This window comes from Chrysemys picta, chromosome 4, assembly GCF_011386835.1.
Source record: "Chrysemys picta bellii isolate R12L10 chromosome 4, ASM1138683v2, whole genome shotgun sequence".
In the NCBI taxonomy this organism is placed as follows: Eukaryota; Metazoa; Chordata; order Testudines; family Emydidae; genus Chrysemys; species Chrysemys picta.
Window position 1 is genome coordinate 105,160,080 of NC_088794.1, and position 14,615 is coordinate 105,174,694.

The window sequence follows — 14,615 nt, forward strand, 5'->3', positions numbered from 1 at the left end:
TCTGCAGCACAAGCAAATGTGTGCACATGTGTGTGCACATGCTGTGAATGGCAAAGAGCCCCGCTCCACACAAGTTCTCTACGTGGCAGCATTCAGGAGGAATGGGCAAATCAGAGGAAGGGCTAGAGATTTTGCTGCTACATGGATCCCCTTGCCTTCACCTCTCCCTTGGGTGGTATAAAGGGCAAGCAGAGGATATTTTAGCCATTATGCCTCAATAACATCCATGGGACAATGCTGTGTCCTGGAAAAGGATACATTCCTCCCAGGCATCTGCCCATTCCCAGGGCCAGATACTGAGCTCCGGATTTGCCCTTTTGCGCACACAGGACACAATCAATGATACATGTGCCACACTGCGTTTTAATCTAAGCACTTTCTACTTCTGAAGAAACTAATCCTTGAAAGGGTTGCCTTATTTCTAACTATCATCTGTGGAGCATTTTTCACAATGTCCTACTGTCTGACTTGGTCTTGAAAGGTGGACATTTTTTGGATCCTTTCACATGCAGTGACATGGTTGGGTTTTTATTAATTATTATTATTATTTAAATTGGAAGGGACAGATGGAAAGATTTAAGTGTGGTGGAAGGGGAGTAGCAACATTCAGAAACATTCAGTTTGCTTTCATTTCATTATATTATTGGCACAAACTAGAGTTTCAATTTACAAGTCTTGTCACTAGAACTACATACTGAAAGCCTTATTCTATTCTTTTGAATTTGCCTACCATATGCTTATCCTATTGTCGCCTAGCTTTGTTATGTCCCTCTGGAGTCCCTCATAACCCCGTCTAGTCTTGATTAAGCTAAATAAACTTTGTATCATCTGTACATTTTGCCACCTCAATCTTCATCTCCCTTTTTCAAAACAATTTATATAATACACAACACAGATGCCTTGAGACACCCAAATATTAACTAGTTTAAAAATAACCATTTATTCCTAATTCTGGTTTTCTCTACTAGAAACTTTAGAACTTCTAATCTGACACAGTTTTATCTTTTGCCCTGTGATTCAGTTTCTTGAACAGCCTCTTGTGAGGGACTATGGCAAAGGAGTTTTGAAAGTCCAAATATGTTACATCTAGTTATCTTTTTACTCAGTTTTTTAAAAACATGCTCAAAGAATTCTAGCAGATTGCGCTTGCACAGTATTCCTTTAATGGAAGCTATGCTGACTCACATTAAAGTAAAGGGGTGAACCTCCAAGAAATAGTTGAATTTTGTTGGGACTAAATTGCATAATTTTAATGAGAACAAAGAGGAAGAAATTCTACCACCAAGAGACATCCATTACATTTTTAAAAACAAAGAACTGGGTCCAATGGATCTTTCAAACAATTAAGATCCATCAACTTTTTTTTCTCCATTTTTTGATCATCTCAAATTTCTCTTTCAGCTTTGACGAGGTAGGGAAGCAGCTTTCCTTAGTATATTCCTCTAGCTGTCTAAGGGGCTGGGAATTGAGGGTGAGCCAGCACTTATGGGGATCTGACCACTTTGAAGAGTTGCTGGTAGGTGAGAGGGAGAATCAAGGGGTTTTTGAAGTGGGCCCAGGAGATATGCTGGGCTAGAAGGAAGGATCCCTTCTGAGGGGATGCGGCTACCAGTGATGCTACAAAAATACTCATGGTCTCCTCCTTTCAATCAGGGATTTTTAAATGTTTTTAAATATGCCTTCAGAACTGATTCTTTTCTCTGACACAATTTCAAGTCTCCAGAAGGAAAGGAAAGGGAACTATTTTTGATAGAGTGGTAACATCTTATGTCTTCTAGAAACCATTGTCAAAGCTAGAATCCTATCCAGTGGGCACCTACTTCTTTAGTTGATGTGTTTAGTTTGGTAGAGATATAATTTTTTTCCCCCTGGTAGTCAGCCAGATTATTGACTCAGCAAGTCTGGAAGCTTCCCAGGAAATGATTGCTTAACTAGATTACATTATGGAAACTAGAACAGCCAGCACTGCTCCAAACACTAAATAGTCCAGTATAACAATTTCCCAGCAAGGTAGCATACTTTTAACAGGGCAAAATATTGTATTTCAAGTGTCTTTTGTAAATACAAAGAAGAATGTGCAGTTATTTAACTATATGGATGTTAAACTGAGACAGTGAAATTGATCCAACAAAGAGACTTGAAAAATCACGAGCCAGATCATGACTTAAAAGTCAGGAGATTTAAAACCAACCAACCAACACAACTTGTTTACACTTTTGAAAATTCAACTCTCTAATGGTGAGAGGCAGTTCTACTCTTTCTGTCCTGAATGTAAAGAGGGACACACCATAGATCACTTATTTCTACCCTCTGCCCCAGGCATTCTGTCCCCTCACTACTCTTCCTACATGTTGAAAAGCGGGCTTGGCAGGCCTGTTTGCTCTTGCTTAGTTGCCTCCAGTCTGTGCAATTTATGAGCTTCACTAAAGTAGCTGAAATGCATCAGTTAGTTTATGTCAGACACAGGTGATGCGGCCACTACACTGAAACATGCCGATTGTGCAGGAAGGAGGCAGCTGGGCCTGTAAGAAGCTGCTAACCCAAGGGAGGAAGATCCACGAGAAGAGGGAGATAGGGTTGCCAGCTGTCTAATTGCACAAACCCAAACTCCCTTGCCCTGCACGCTTCCTCGTGGCCCCGCCCCTTCTTCAAGGCCCTGTCCCCGCTCACTCCATCCCTGCTCCCTGCATCACTCATTCTCCCCCACCCTCAGTCACTTTCCCTGGGCTGGGACGGGGGTTTGGGTGCAGAAGGGGGTGCAGGCTCTGGGAGGGAGTTTAGGTGGGGGAGGAGGCTTAGGGCTGGGGCAGGCGGTTTTGTTGTGGGAGCGGGGCGAGGGGTGCAGGCTCCAGCCAGACAGCGCTTACCTTGAGCAGCTCCTGGAAGCAACCGTCATGTCTGGCTCCTAGGCTCAAGGGCGGCCAGGCGGCTCTGCGCACTGTCCATGCCTGCAGGCAATGTCCCTGTCCAAAGGGAGCTGCAGAGTTGGCACTCGGGCAGCGTGCAGAGACCCCCTAGCGCGCCCCTGTGCCTAGGAGCCAGAGGGAGGTGCCGGTCCTTTCCAGGAGCCACGCGGAGACAGAGCAGTTAGGGAACCTGCCTTAGTGCTGCTGTGCCGCCGGACTTTTAGCAGCCTATTCAAATCTCCCAGATTTGTTTCAGTAGCCTCAGGGAGTTCGAGACCGATTCTGGGAGACTCACAGCCAATCTGGGAGGGTTGGCAATCCTGGAGGGAGATGGTATTACTCCCAAGATTCCTTTTTTGCCTGCTCTCTTCCCTGAGATTCTTATCCTGTCCGAAACCCCTTCACTGCCACATAAAACTAGCAAAGTGGAGTTGACAGTTGCTCTCTCTGGGCGAGGATGACCTCTATCGCACACTCCCCAGACACTTAAAGGAATGGAACTTTAGGAAAGGACAAAGACAACTTTGGAGCAGAATAAGCTGGCTCAATGGGTGGAAAACTGGCCTCTTGGGGCCAAACACAGAAACTACACCCTAAAACAACAGATCAGACTAGTCTAAAATTTGCAAAAAGCACTAGCTGCTTGAGTAATTGTAAGAGGCTTTAAAAAAATATTCCTAAAAATATACTCTGGAATTCTTGATAAATGTCACATGAGTTGACAAGCTTCTATTAGAAGAAAAATTGTTTGATTTCAATATCTGTCTGTTTGTGCCATGTTAATAATAAATTAAACACAAAGGACCAAATTCTCCTCCTATTTACATTTATACAAGCATGGTGAAGTCAACTGTGTCACCAGAAATAATTTCATGCTACACATTTACACTATTCCATTAATAAGTTTTTCAAAACCATCCACAGAGACTCCATTGCTTTGGGGCTTTTTGCTACCTTTGGAGGACAAAATTTAAGCAAATGTGTGAAATATAAAATGTATATGAAATTATTCCTGTGCACTATATTGATGTTGTGTGTCAGCAAAAAGCATCCAATAAGACCACAAAACTAAGTAAGTTCAGTTTATTACCTGTATCTCTACATTGCTCTGAACATTTTTTTTTAAAATCTGCAGTGTGTTGGTTTGTTAATTTGTGCAGTGAAGAACAACAATCTAAAAGAAAAAGAACCACCCATGTGACATTTCATTTCCAGTGTTCAGGAATACCTGTTGCAATAGTTCATATATAGAACTAATACTAGCCTTAGTATATGAGTATCTGACAGAAAGTTGGTATCAAGTGAGGTTATATATATGGCCACAGAAACTACCTGAGTTTTCATGCAATCGGTGTTGGTTTTCTTTAGTCTACATATCTCATCTGAAGGGCTGTGATTACTTTGAACTCAAGGAAACCAAACTTCAGTGAAAGATATTGAAATATTGTGCAGTCACCTGACTGAAAACAGAATTATTGTACACATAATTGTTACCTCTCCATGTTTTAGCACCTTTCTCTTTAAGTCTAGAGCAGGGGTCGCAAACTCAATTTACCTTAGGGCCAGTGCCAGTGCTCAAATCCTCCCAGCGGGCCAATAATGTCACTGAAGATTGTGTTCAGAAAAGAAAACATTTATATTTTTTATTTTGAACTTCTTAGAAATAATAAAACTGTCATACAACTTTATACAATTTTTCGCCTGCCAGAGAGTTTTTAGTGTTTGCCAGACACCTGGCAACGTTTCAGTTCTGTCAGTTTGTTGATGTTTGGCCTGAGTGACTGAGCAGTTCAAACCTTCAGGATTGCAGCAAGGTGTGCATCAGATAGTTGTGTTCGGTATTTTGACTTGTTTATATTCATTGTGGAAAAAAGTGATGCTGCCTCCATGGCTGACTCTGTCTGACAACTAGCAATGGTGTCCCTGTCCCTCTCCCCCAGCCAATGGGAGCTGTGGGGGGCGGAGGCGCTTGCAGCAGACATTGCCGGCAGCATGGCTGCATGCGTCTGTCCTCCACGGGCCGCAGTGGGGAGGTTCTCGGGCCGCAGATGGCCTGCGGGCTGGGACTTTGAGACCCCTGGACTAAAGTATGATTTAATCATGCAAGCGCTAAAACAAGGATAGCTAATGTTTTCAAAATACTTAAATGAGTACATCAAAGAAGTTTTGTCAGTACAGTCTTTTAGCATGAAACCATCCACACATGGAAATTATGTATCCTGCACTCCCTGCTCAGACATCAATGTCAGTAAACACTGCTTTGAATGCCGTCTGTAGCCTGCCTCATTTTGTGAAGTAATAAGAAACAATTACTGGCTTTCAACAGCATTTATGAAACTTTACAAACTTTACAGGCAGAATTGGGGATTTCCCAGCACTAAAGCAAAGAGCATGCTGGGGACTGCAGATACCAAGGGGCTCATACAGACACCTATTTGTTTCTGCTCACTGCAGTCTCTGAATATTGTTGCAGGAATTTCTGGCTTGGTTTGAGTTTGTACTTCTATATTGTGCTTTGTAACTAATAAGGCCGCATTAAAAAAAACAGTGTGGTAGGTCAGTTGTGCACACTGTACTAAAATTATAAATGAACATAAAAATCATACGTCTGCTCCAAGCAGTATTAAAGGCCGACAAAGGGAAGTGATTAGCATATTGTCATATATAGGGCCTTCACTAAAAAGCAATTGTAGAGATAGGACAGGTTTTAGGGGGATTCCTTGTATTTAAAATAGGTAACACGAGTAGAAGTGAAAATACCTCTACCTAGAGGTAAGTGTACCCCCAACACCGGTTTTTCTTCAAAAACTTCAAACAAACCTGCCAGATACAAGAGCAATAGGTGCTATGTTTTATAAGGCAGGATTGAGCCTTATAAATGTATTCAACAGTTTAGCAAATTTAGTATGTACTTAAAAAAACCACGTGCACATTGGTGTGTGAGGAAAAACCCAGATCTGTAAGTGCTATTCTGTTTGTGAATCCAAAAGAAAACTGACAACCAGGACTCCATGGGTTCTATTTCTGGTTCTGCCACTGATGCACTGTACAGCCTTGGGTAAGTTACTTAATTCCTCTGTGCCTCAGTGGCCCCGTGTGATGAGGGCATTATGACACTTATTGCTAATAAAGTTCTTTAAGATCCTTAAATATGGATAAATAAAGTTCATAAAATATGCTATGAGGGACAATCTTGCATTAGATGACTTAATAAATCTTTTCCATTACTAACTTCTCAATGTTGATGATGCTTTAATTTGCAAAGTGTTATAATTAAATATTGGCTTGAAATCCTGGCCCCGGTAAAGTGAATGGAAAAACTCTTATTGACTTCAATGGGGCCAGGATTTCACCCTTGGTCTCCAAGTAAGGGACTGTGAAGATGTGAGTTATCATGCTCCGTGCATCTACTTCAACCCCGTCTCTAAAAAGTGTCCAGCCAGATTCCCACTAAAATCAAAGGGAATCTCTCCATTCACTTGAGTGGGAGTTGAGTCAGACCTATGGGGCAAGGTTTCAGTTCCACAAGCTGGAAAGAAAGAAGCTTTAGTCAACAATTATTTTTGACAGTTGTGGTGATGGGGAACATAAAAACCTATACAGATTGAATTAACCAAGGGAGGATCAACCCCATGGAATAGTCTATATGCTCCAGAAGAAAATATATCCTTTCATGTTATGATTCAATTACATAACACACTTGAATTACTGACTAATATTCCTTATAGGGAATTAGATTTTTTTTTTAACCCAGTTTTATTTGTGATCCTCTGGAAAAGTTTTTACTTGGCACATGGCCTATATTATCATATTTCAGCAAGTGTGGAACTTAACTTTGATACAATTTTCTCTCTTCTCTCCTATTTATTCACTTGGGCTTTTAGCAAAGGTTGACTATGGAATTAATTTAATACAGTAACTCCTCGCTTAACATTGTAGTTATGTTCCTGAAAAATGCTACTTTAAACAAAATGATGTTAAGCGAATCCAATTTCCCCATAAGAATTAATGTAAACACACACACACTATACGTTTTAAACAAACAATTTAATACTGTACACAGCAATGATGATTGTGAAGCTTGGTTGGGTGGTGAAGTCAGAGGGTGGAAGAGAGTGGGATATTTCCCAGGGAATGCCTTACTGCTAAATGATGAACTAGCACTCATCTGAGCCCTCAAGGGTTCCTACATTGTTGTTAATGTAGCCTCACACTCTACAAGGGAGCACAAATTGAGGGCGGGGAGACAGCATGGCAGAGAGAGACAGAGACACACACCGTGGGTGTGAGAGAGACCCGCGCATTGTCCCTTTACGTACACTGACCTCACTCTAAATGCACTGCCTTTTTAAGTAGATCAGCAAGTTGAGACAGCAGCTGCTGCCAGCAAGCTCTCTCCGTCCTGGGCCCTGTCGTGTCCCCCCTCCAGATGGGGTAAAGGAGCAGGGAGTAGAAGCAGGGGGGAGGAGGACACCCTGACATTAGCACCCCCCCTCCCACACACACACAGCAAGCAGGAGGCTCCTGGGAGCAGCTCCAAGGCAGAGGGCAGGAGCAGCACAGAGGAGTCGGGGGGAGGGACAGCTGAACTGCCCAGTAATTGATAGCCTGCTGGGTGGCTGCTGCACAGGGAACTTAGGGAGCTGATAGGGGGGCTGCCAGTCCACCCTGGTTCCAAGCCCCCACCAGCTAGTTCCAACGGGCTGCTCTTTCTGCAAGCAGTGAACAAAACAGGCGGCTGACAAATGATGTTATAAGAGAGCATTGCGCAACTTTAAACGAGCATTTTCTCTAATTGATCAGCAACATAACGAAACAATGTTAAACAGGAGATAATGTACCTGATAGATAGCGTAATATGTATCCTATACCTTAAAGGGGATAGATTTTATCATATTGGTCTTCTCTAACTTTACCTATGATGACCCTTTAATATAGTAACAAAAACAGTCATATGAAGACATAAAATTTTAGTTTAAAATTTTTTTTGATCTAAAGTTATTTGTGATGACACCTTAAATGTTTTACAATTATTTAGTTTATATTTTAGGTGTTAGAGAATTTGTCTCATGTAGCAAATGTGAAGCAGATTGAAATGAAAAATTTACCCTCTAATTCAGTTTGAATCACCATGTTTATTAAATAAAATAATGATTTAGCATTAAAGATTGTCATTCATTAATGGGTGCTTTGCTTTTCATATTTATTCAAGAGCAATACAAATACATCCCTTTCTAAGCTAAAATGTACCATACTATAATTGATATCACTAATGCGTAGATAAAGCAGCCTTGTATTATGGTATCTTATGGTATTTTGGCTTTATGAATTAAAAGTAATTAAATGAGTCATTTTATGGGAAGGCAGACAGTAAAATATTAGTTTTTTTTATTTTAAAACCACAAAGCTTGTTTCAATTAAAAAATGACTCAGTACAAATAAGGGAAATAACGAAACATTGTAGCATTATATTATCACAGAGCTTGTGCCAAAACAATCTGTAGAGGAACTAAATGCTTCATACCGTGTCTCAATCTATTTTAACAATGTAAATGGTCATTAAACCTGAAAAGGTTCCCATATTTACCTTAAGATACACTATATTTTTCTATATTATCCCACCTACATGTCAACATTTTGTTACTTCTTTAAAGATAACAAGAATAGCCAGAGTAGTAAAACTAATTCCAGGCAGGTTTAGCTGGAACTGCATCGAGTTATGCATAGAGTCTTTAATGCCAAATCTCCCCAAAGTTCTCTCAGCCGGAGTTGAACATTTTAATTGAGACAATATGCAAAACAAGAAAACTTCTATGTGCAATTACTTTGCTTTCCTGTATCATGTTGCTATAATATTTTACAGTCATGTTAATTGGCTGATTCTCATTTATACATAACCACTATGGAAGCATAAGTGGCTTTAAAGTGTCACCCCTACTTTGGCTATGTCTGTACTACAATTATGGGGTTTGACTGCAGCTTGACCTAGCTTTAATCTAGCTGGGTCCCAGAGCAGTGAAGCTTTGGCAGCACACACATCAGCACAGGTTGTACAAACCTGCCCCAAACCCTGGGTAATTACTTGTGGGGATAGCCTGCACTGAAGCACATGTTGCCAGAACTTCACTGCTACAATGTAGACCTTCACTGCTACATTAAAGCTAGCCTGGTTATGTCTACTCAAGCTGCCATCACACCCCATGACTGCAGCACAGAGATATCGCACGAGGCCCCTTTGCACTACCAGAGCACTGTAAAATAGCCTTAGGGAAGGAGGGAGATTGCAATATTAACGCAAAAGTGATAGCAATAAAATGATTATAACTTATTTTATTAGGTTACTTGTTTGCCTCTGTGTTGAATATTAAGACATAGCTACAAGTATGTTATATCTAAAATGCTTGAAAATATAACAATACATATTATATTTAGCTAGTTATGTTACAAAATGTTAATGCTAATCAAAGAAATTCCAGAAGGTTTCTGCTTCTATCTCCTAAGAACAAGGAAATGTCAGAAAGATAAACCCTCCCTAGTCTTTTATGGCCCTTAAAAGTGACCCAGGAAAGCTGCATTTTAAACTTTACCATGCTTTAACTTTATATTATTTTCTTTGTGATATGTTTAAAAGATTAATTGGTTATTGAAATTCGAGCTTTGTGCAAAATATTTAATAGACGTTTAATTGCTATAACAAACAAACCGTAACTCTAAGGAGATTGTGTTAAGAAGACAAACCATGTAAAACATTAATGTCTTAGGAAAAGACCTAACTGTAAAAGGAAAGGTAGAATGTGTTGTCAGAACAATAAATCTAGGAGTAAAGTTAGCCCTGCCAACCCCACTTTTCAGAGAAACGCATTGCCTTGCATGTTTGAAATGTCAGGAAAAACATATGTAGTTTGAAATGTTGTAAAACTTTTGTGTACTTCTTAAATGGCACACACCTTTGTGAAATGCATACTCAAGAGGAAGCCAACCCCAGGAAAACCTCCCCAAGACTTCAACATGGATTGGTGAGACAAAATTAACTAAAGCACTGCATGAAGGGATTAGATTTAAACTCTTGTAATGATTTTATTGAGATATGAAATTGCTGCTGCAATTTAAAAAACTAACAGTTTATTAATCACCAAATGGTTAGACAGGTATTCCTGGAAAGAAGACAGGGGCAAACACTAGTAAATAGAGAAATAATAGGATTTAATTGTATATAAGCTTCTTAATATTCATAATTGGCCTGTCTTAATACAACTCCTTGTATGGATTAGTCTAAGTAACTGATTTAAATATTTTCTTCAATTTCATAGGATTTAGTTAAGATAACTGACTTTGCCCAACAGTAAACTAGCTAGTTATTTATTTAAAAAAACAACAGGATCTTCCTGCCCTTAAACAAATTCTTTTGCCCAACAATAAACAGTTTTAAGTTTCTAATAAGGTACTAAGAATAGATTCACAATAATTTGGGAGAAATAATAGACCTTGGTCTCAAATTACCCAGAGACAAGTGCCTCACCAAAGGCAGGTTCACTCTCAAGGAAGTACAGTAATCTCTCTTAAAAGCTTTCCACAGAGAGACATACAAAACAGATCATAATGGAAGTAAGCAATTTATCATTTGTGTTCTGTCATTTGTGTTGTTTGTTTAATGTTTTCTTTTTCTTTCTTTAATAATAAATTAGCCATGGTTAATAATTGTAATTATTTTCCTTCGTCTCAATTATGGCATCCCCTAAGGTGTGTAAAAGAACCCCTTTGACCAAATAGTGGGAGAGAGATCCCTGAGATGTCAATAAGAGAAACAATTTGTAAGAGTTGGCCTACCACTTCTTTCTATAAACACAATATTTTTAGTAATTTTAAAAATAAAATTACTTGACTTCCAACAATTTAAATATACCCCTTTCTACCCAAGAGAATCAAGGCCTATTATAGGTAATGTATAGCATCTACACGGTGCACTTCCATTATTGTCTGCCCCTTACAGTAGTATGTAATAAAGAGCATGTCTTTGAAATGTGCTTTCTATATCTTAACGTATTTCAATTTCTTTTAAGTGCAACCCTAACTCTGAATTTCCTGGGTTTGTCATGCCTGTTTGGGCAACAATTAGTGTGTTTGTTTATTTATTACTCTCAAGTTACTGATATAAACTCTCAACCCTTTCTGCCAGTTTAACAGTTTTATGTCTGGGAATTGCTTTAAAAATATTAAAAAATGAAATATAAATATGAAACAAGAGACCCAAAGAGACTGATACCATGTGATATCTATAATGAGTTGAAGAGATGTAGACTCAACCTTAAATCATATTTTAATGTTTAACTGTTAGAGCCAGATTCACTTTGTGCTTTGGTTACTTTGTGCTGTTGTAGAGCAGTGCAGAGAGTACAGAAAGTACTGATGAATCTGTCTCTTACTTTGCAATTGGCTTATTGGGTTAGTTGTTTTGGGATATGGGATATATATTTTACATTTTAATTATTATATTTTTTAAATATCTAGGCAAACTTACCAAGTAATCTTTTGGGATAAGAAACTCTGGAATTTGACTGAAATCCTGGCCCCACTGAAGTCAATAAGAGTTTTTCCATTCACTTTACCGGGGCCAGGATTTCAAGTACTGTACTGCAAATCTCTTTATCGTGAAAGTGCAACTTACAAATGTATATTTTTTGTTACATAACTGCATTCAAAAAGAAAACAAAAAAATGTAAAACTTCAGAGCTTATAAATCCACTCAGACCTACTTCTAAAATTCAGCATTTTAGAAACATCTCCATTTAGAACCAACATTCTAATATGTACACTATTATCCTCTATTTTATATAACAATATACTTGAATTTGCAAATTCAAAGCTTGTTTAAGATACTGTTTTTACGAAGGAAATGGTTAGCTTAGTTTGTCTTCCCAAAAGTGAAATCTGTTTCAAAAGTGTTTTAAAATGCTAAACATACAGTATAATTATGGTCTGTGTATAAATCATGATTTCATGGAGGGCACAGGAATCGTGAAAATGCCCCCAAAACCGTGAACTTTTAAATATTATTTTTAAAAGGAAAATGTCTACAATGCAGTCTTTAATATAAAAAATTACCTTAGCTAGTCAATTTCAAGTCAGAATGAATTTTACAAGTAAATTTAGTCAATTTTGTGACAGATATGGCAATTTCCTGTAATATCTTGGACCAACCTTACTGAATTAAACTTAATTCAGTAAGATTTAACTTAAGTATCTTAGGAGTTCGTTGTATTAAAAATGCAAATGTTTATGTATTATTGTGGGATTGTATACATCATCTCGTGGGGTGAAGGGAAGAGGCATGAGTAATGTAAACCCTGGGAAGTGTTATAAGCTTCAAAGGACTATTTGAAACAATGTGCCAGATAAGAATGAACTTTTAAAGTTAAGTGGGTTTCATAGGAAATCTCTAGGGCAAGGTGCATACAAATATATCTCCTCCAGTTATGCAAGAAATCAGCTTTTTGAAGCTCTGCCTTGAGAGGGGTCCTTGTCTGTTATCATCTGGTTCATGAAAACAAGATCAAAGGCCAAACCATATAAAGGAGTGACTGATAGATTCATAAGTGTTCTTGTGCTGAGCAAAAGCTGTTATGAACTTGTAACCACAGGAAAATCCCTGTGTGGGGCTTGAAGGACTGACTCCAACCAGAGGCTTTGCTGAAGTTGGGGGGTAAGCTTATTAGCATGAGTGTAGGTTCTTTTATTGTTTTAATGTTTTCTCTGTAATGCTTTCACCTTAAGAATAAACGTTTGGAAAGAGCTGTGTGGTAACTTATAACTGTGGGCAATTATGCTGTTTATAGCCTCTGAAGAGAAAGCAAAGCAGGCCTGCTTAGGCAGTCGGACTTGCTGGGAACTCACAGTGTAGGCAGGGAACTGTCTAGCCTGGAAAAAACTCCAGTCCGGCGGGAGAGAGATGCGTGTCTCCACCCAAGAGAGGTGACAACTGAGGAGCCGCAAGCCTGAGAGCAGGTGCCTTGGGTGGCGCTTACAGGAGGGAATACTGGTGCAGTTGCCCTGCAATATGACAAATTTCAAGGACTAAATGTTACTTGTAAAATTCATTCTGTCCTTGAAATTGACTAAATTTACTTGTAAAATTCTCTCCATGTGAACTCTGTGAAAGTTAATACTTTGCCATTTACACAGTCATGAATTTTCTAAACAGATAAATCGTGATTTATATAGACCACCAAGTATAATCCCTAATTGCTCGCATTTCAACTATTGCACACATCTATAATAAAGATGATGCTATGCATTACAAAAACATTTTCCTATGTATCCATTTGCATTGTACTACTTTGTGGGTGGATACTTTTGGGGTTAATTGGTTGTAGTGCTACAGAATTTAAAAAACCCAGATTTTTTTTTTTCAGCCAGAGGGACATGGTTTCTAATAGACTGGACTACCAATCTTGATATAATCTTCAGCTGAGCATTTTAATACACTTCGTACACCTGTTGATCAATAATTCTTCCTTTCCTACCAACAATGAGGAAATTTTCAAAGCCTGCTCTTCCTCCATGGGTGCATCTCAGACAGATGTTACAAAGGGAAAGATGCCAAATTTTCACCATTTCAAATACTTTGGCAGTGTACAACATTAAACAAACTTCAACATGGATTTTTCCTGCCTCCCAAGGTCTGTGAAGATCACTAATGAGAATGCTTGGTGAAGATCTTGTAGGTAAGCATTCTCAAAACTACAATACCCACACAAGGAAATAAGGAAACAAATCAACAGAGCCAGACTTGTACCCAGAAGCCTCCTGCTACAAGACAAGTCCAAGAAAGAAACCAACAGAACTCCACTGGCCATCACCTACAGTCCTCAGCTTAAATCTCTCCAACGCATCATCAGTGATCTACAACCCATCCTGGACAATGATCCCTCTCTTTCACAGACCTTGGGAGGCAGGCCAGTCCTTGCTCACAGACAACCTGCCAACCTTAAGCATATCCTCACCAGCAACCACACACCACACCATAACAACTCTAACTCAGGAACCAATCCATGTAACAAACCTCGATGCCAACTCTGCCCACATATCTACACCAACACCACCATCACAGGACCTAAACAGATCAGCTACAACATCACCGGTTCATTCACCTGCACGTTCACCAATGTTATATATGCCATCATGTGCCAGCAATGCCCCTCTGCTATGTACATTGGCCAAACTGGACAGTCACTACGTAAAAGAATAAATGGACACAAGTCAGATATCAGGAATGGCAATATACAAAAACCTGTAGGAGAACACTTCAACCTCCCTGGCCACACAATAGCAGATGTAAAGGTAGCCATCTTACAGCAAAAAAACTTCAGGACCAGACTCCAAAGAGAAACTGCTAAACTTCAGTTCATTTGCAAATTTGACACCATCAGATCAGGATTAAACAAAGACTGTGAATAGCTAGCCAACTACAGAAGCAGTTTCTCCTCCCTTGGTGTTCACACTTCAACTGCTAGCAGAGGACCTCACCCTCCCTGACTAAACTAACCTCATTATCTCCAGACTGATTCTTGCCAGCATATTTATACCTGTCCCTGGAAATTTCCATTATATGCATCCGACGAAGTGGGCATTCACCCACAAAAGCTTATGCTCCAATACATCTGTTAGTCTTCAAGGTGCCACAGGATTCTCTGTTGCTTTTTACAGATATCT

The 14,615-nt window shown here is 39.3% G+C and overlaps 1 protein-coding gene across 12 annotated transcripts in view; it reads right to left on the minus strand.

The window, feature by feature from the left end:
* PRKD1 (protein kinase D1) overlaps positions 1–14,615 on the minus strand; it is a 305,153-nt gene that overhangs the window by 55,719 nt on the left and 234,819 nt on the right. The window lies entirely within an intron of this gene.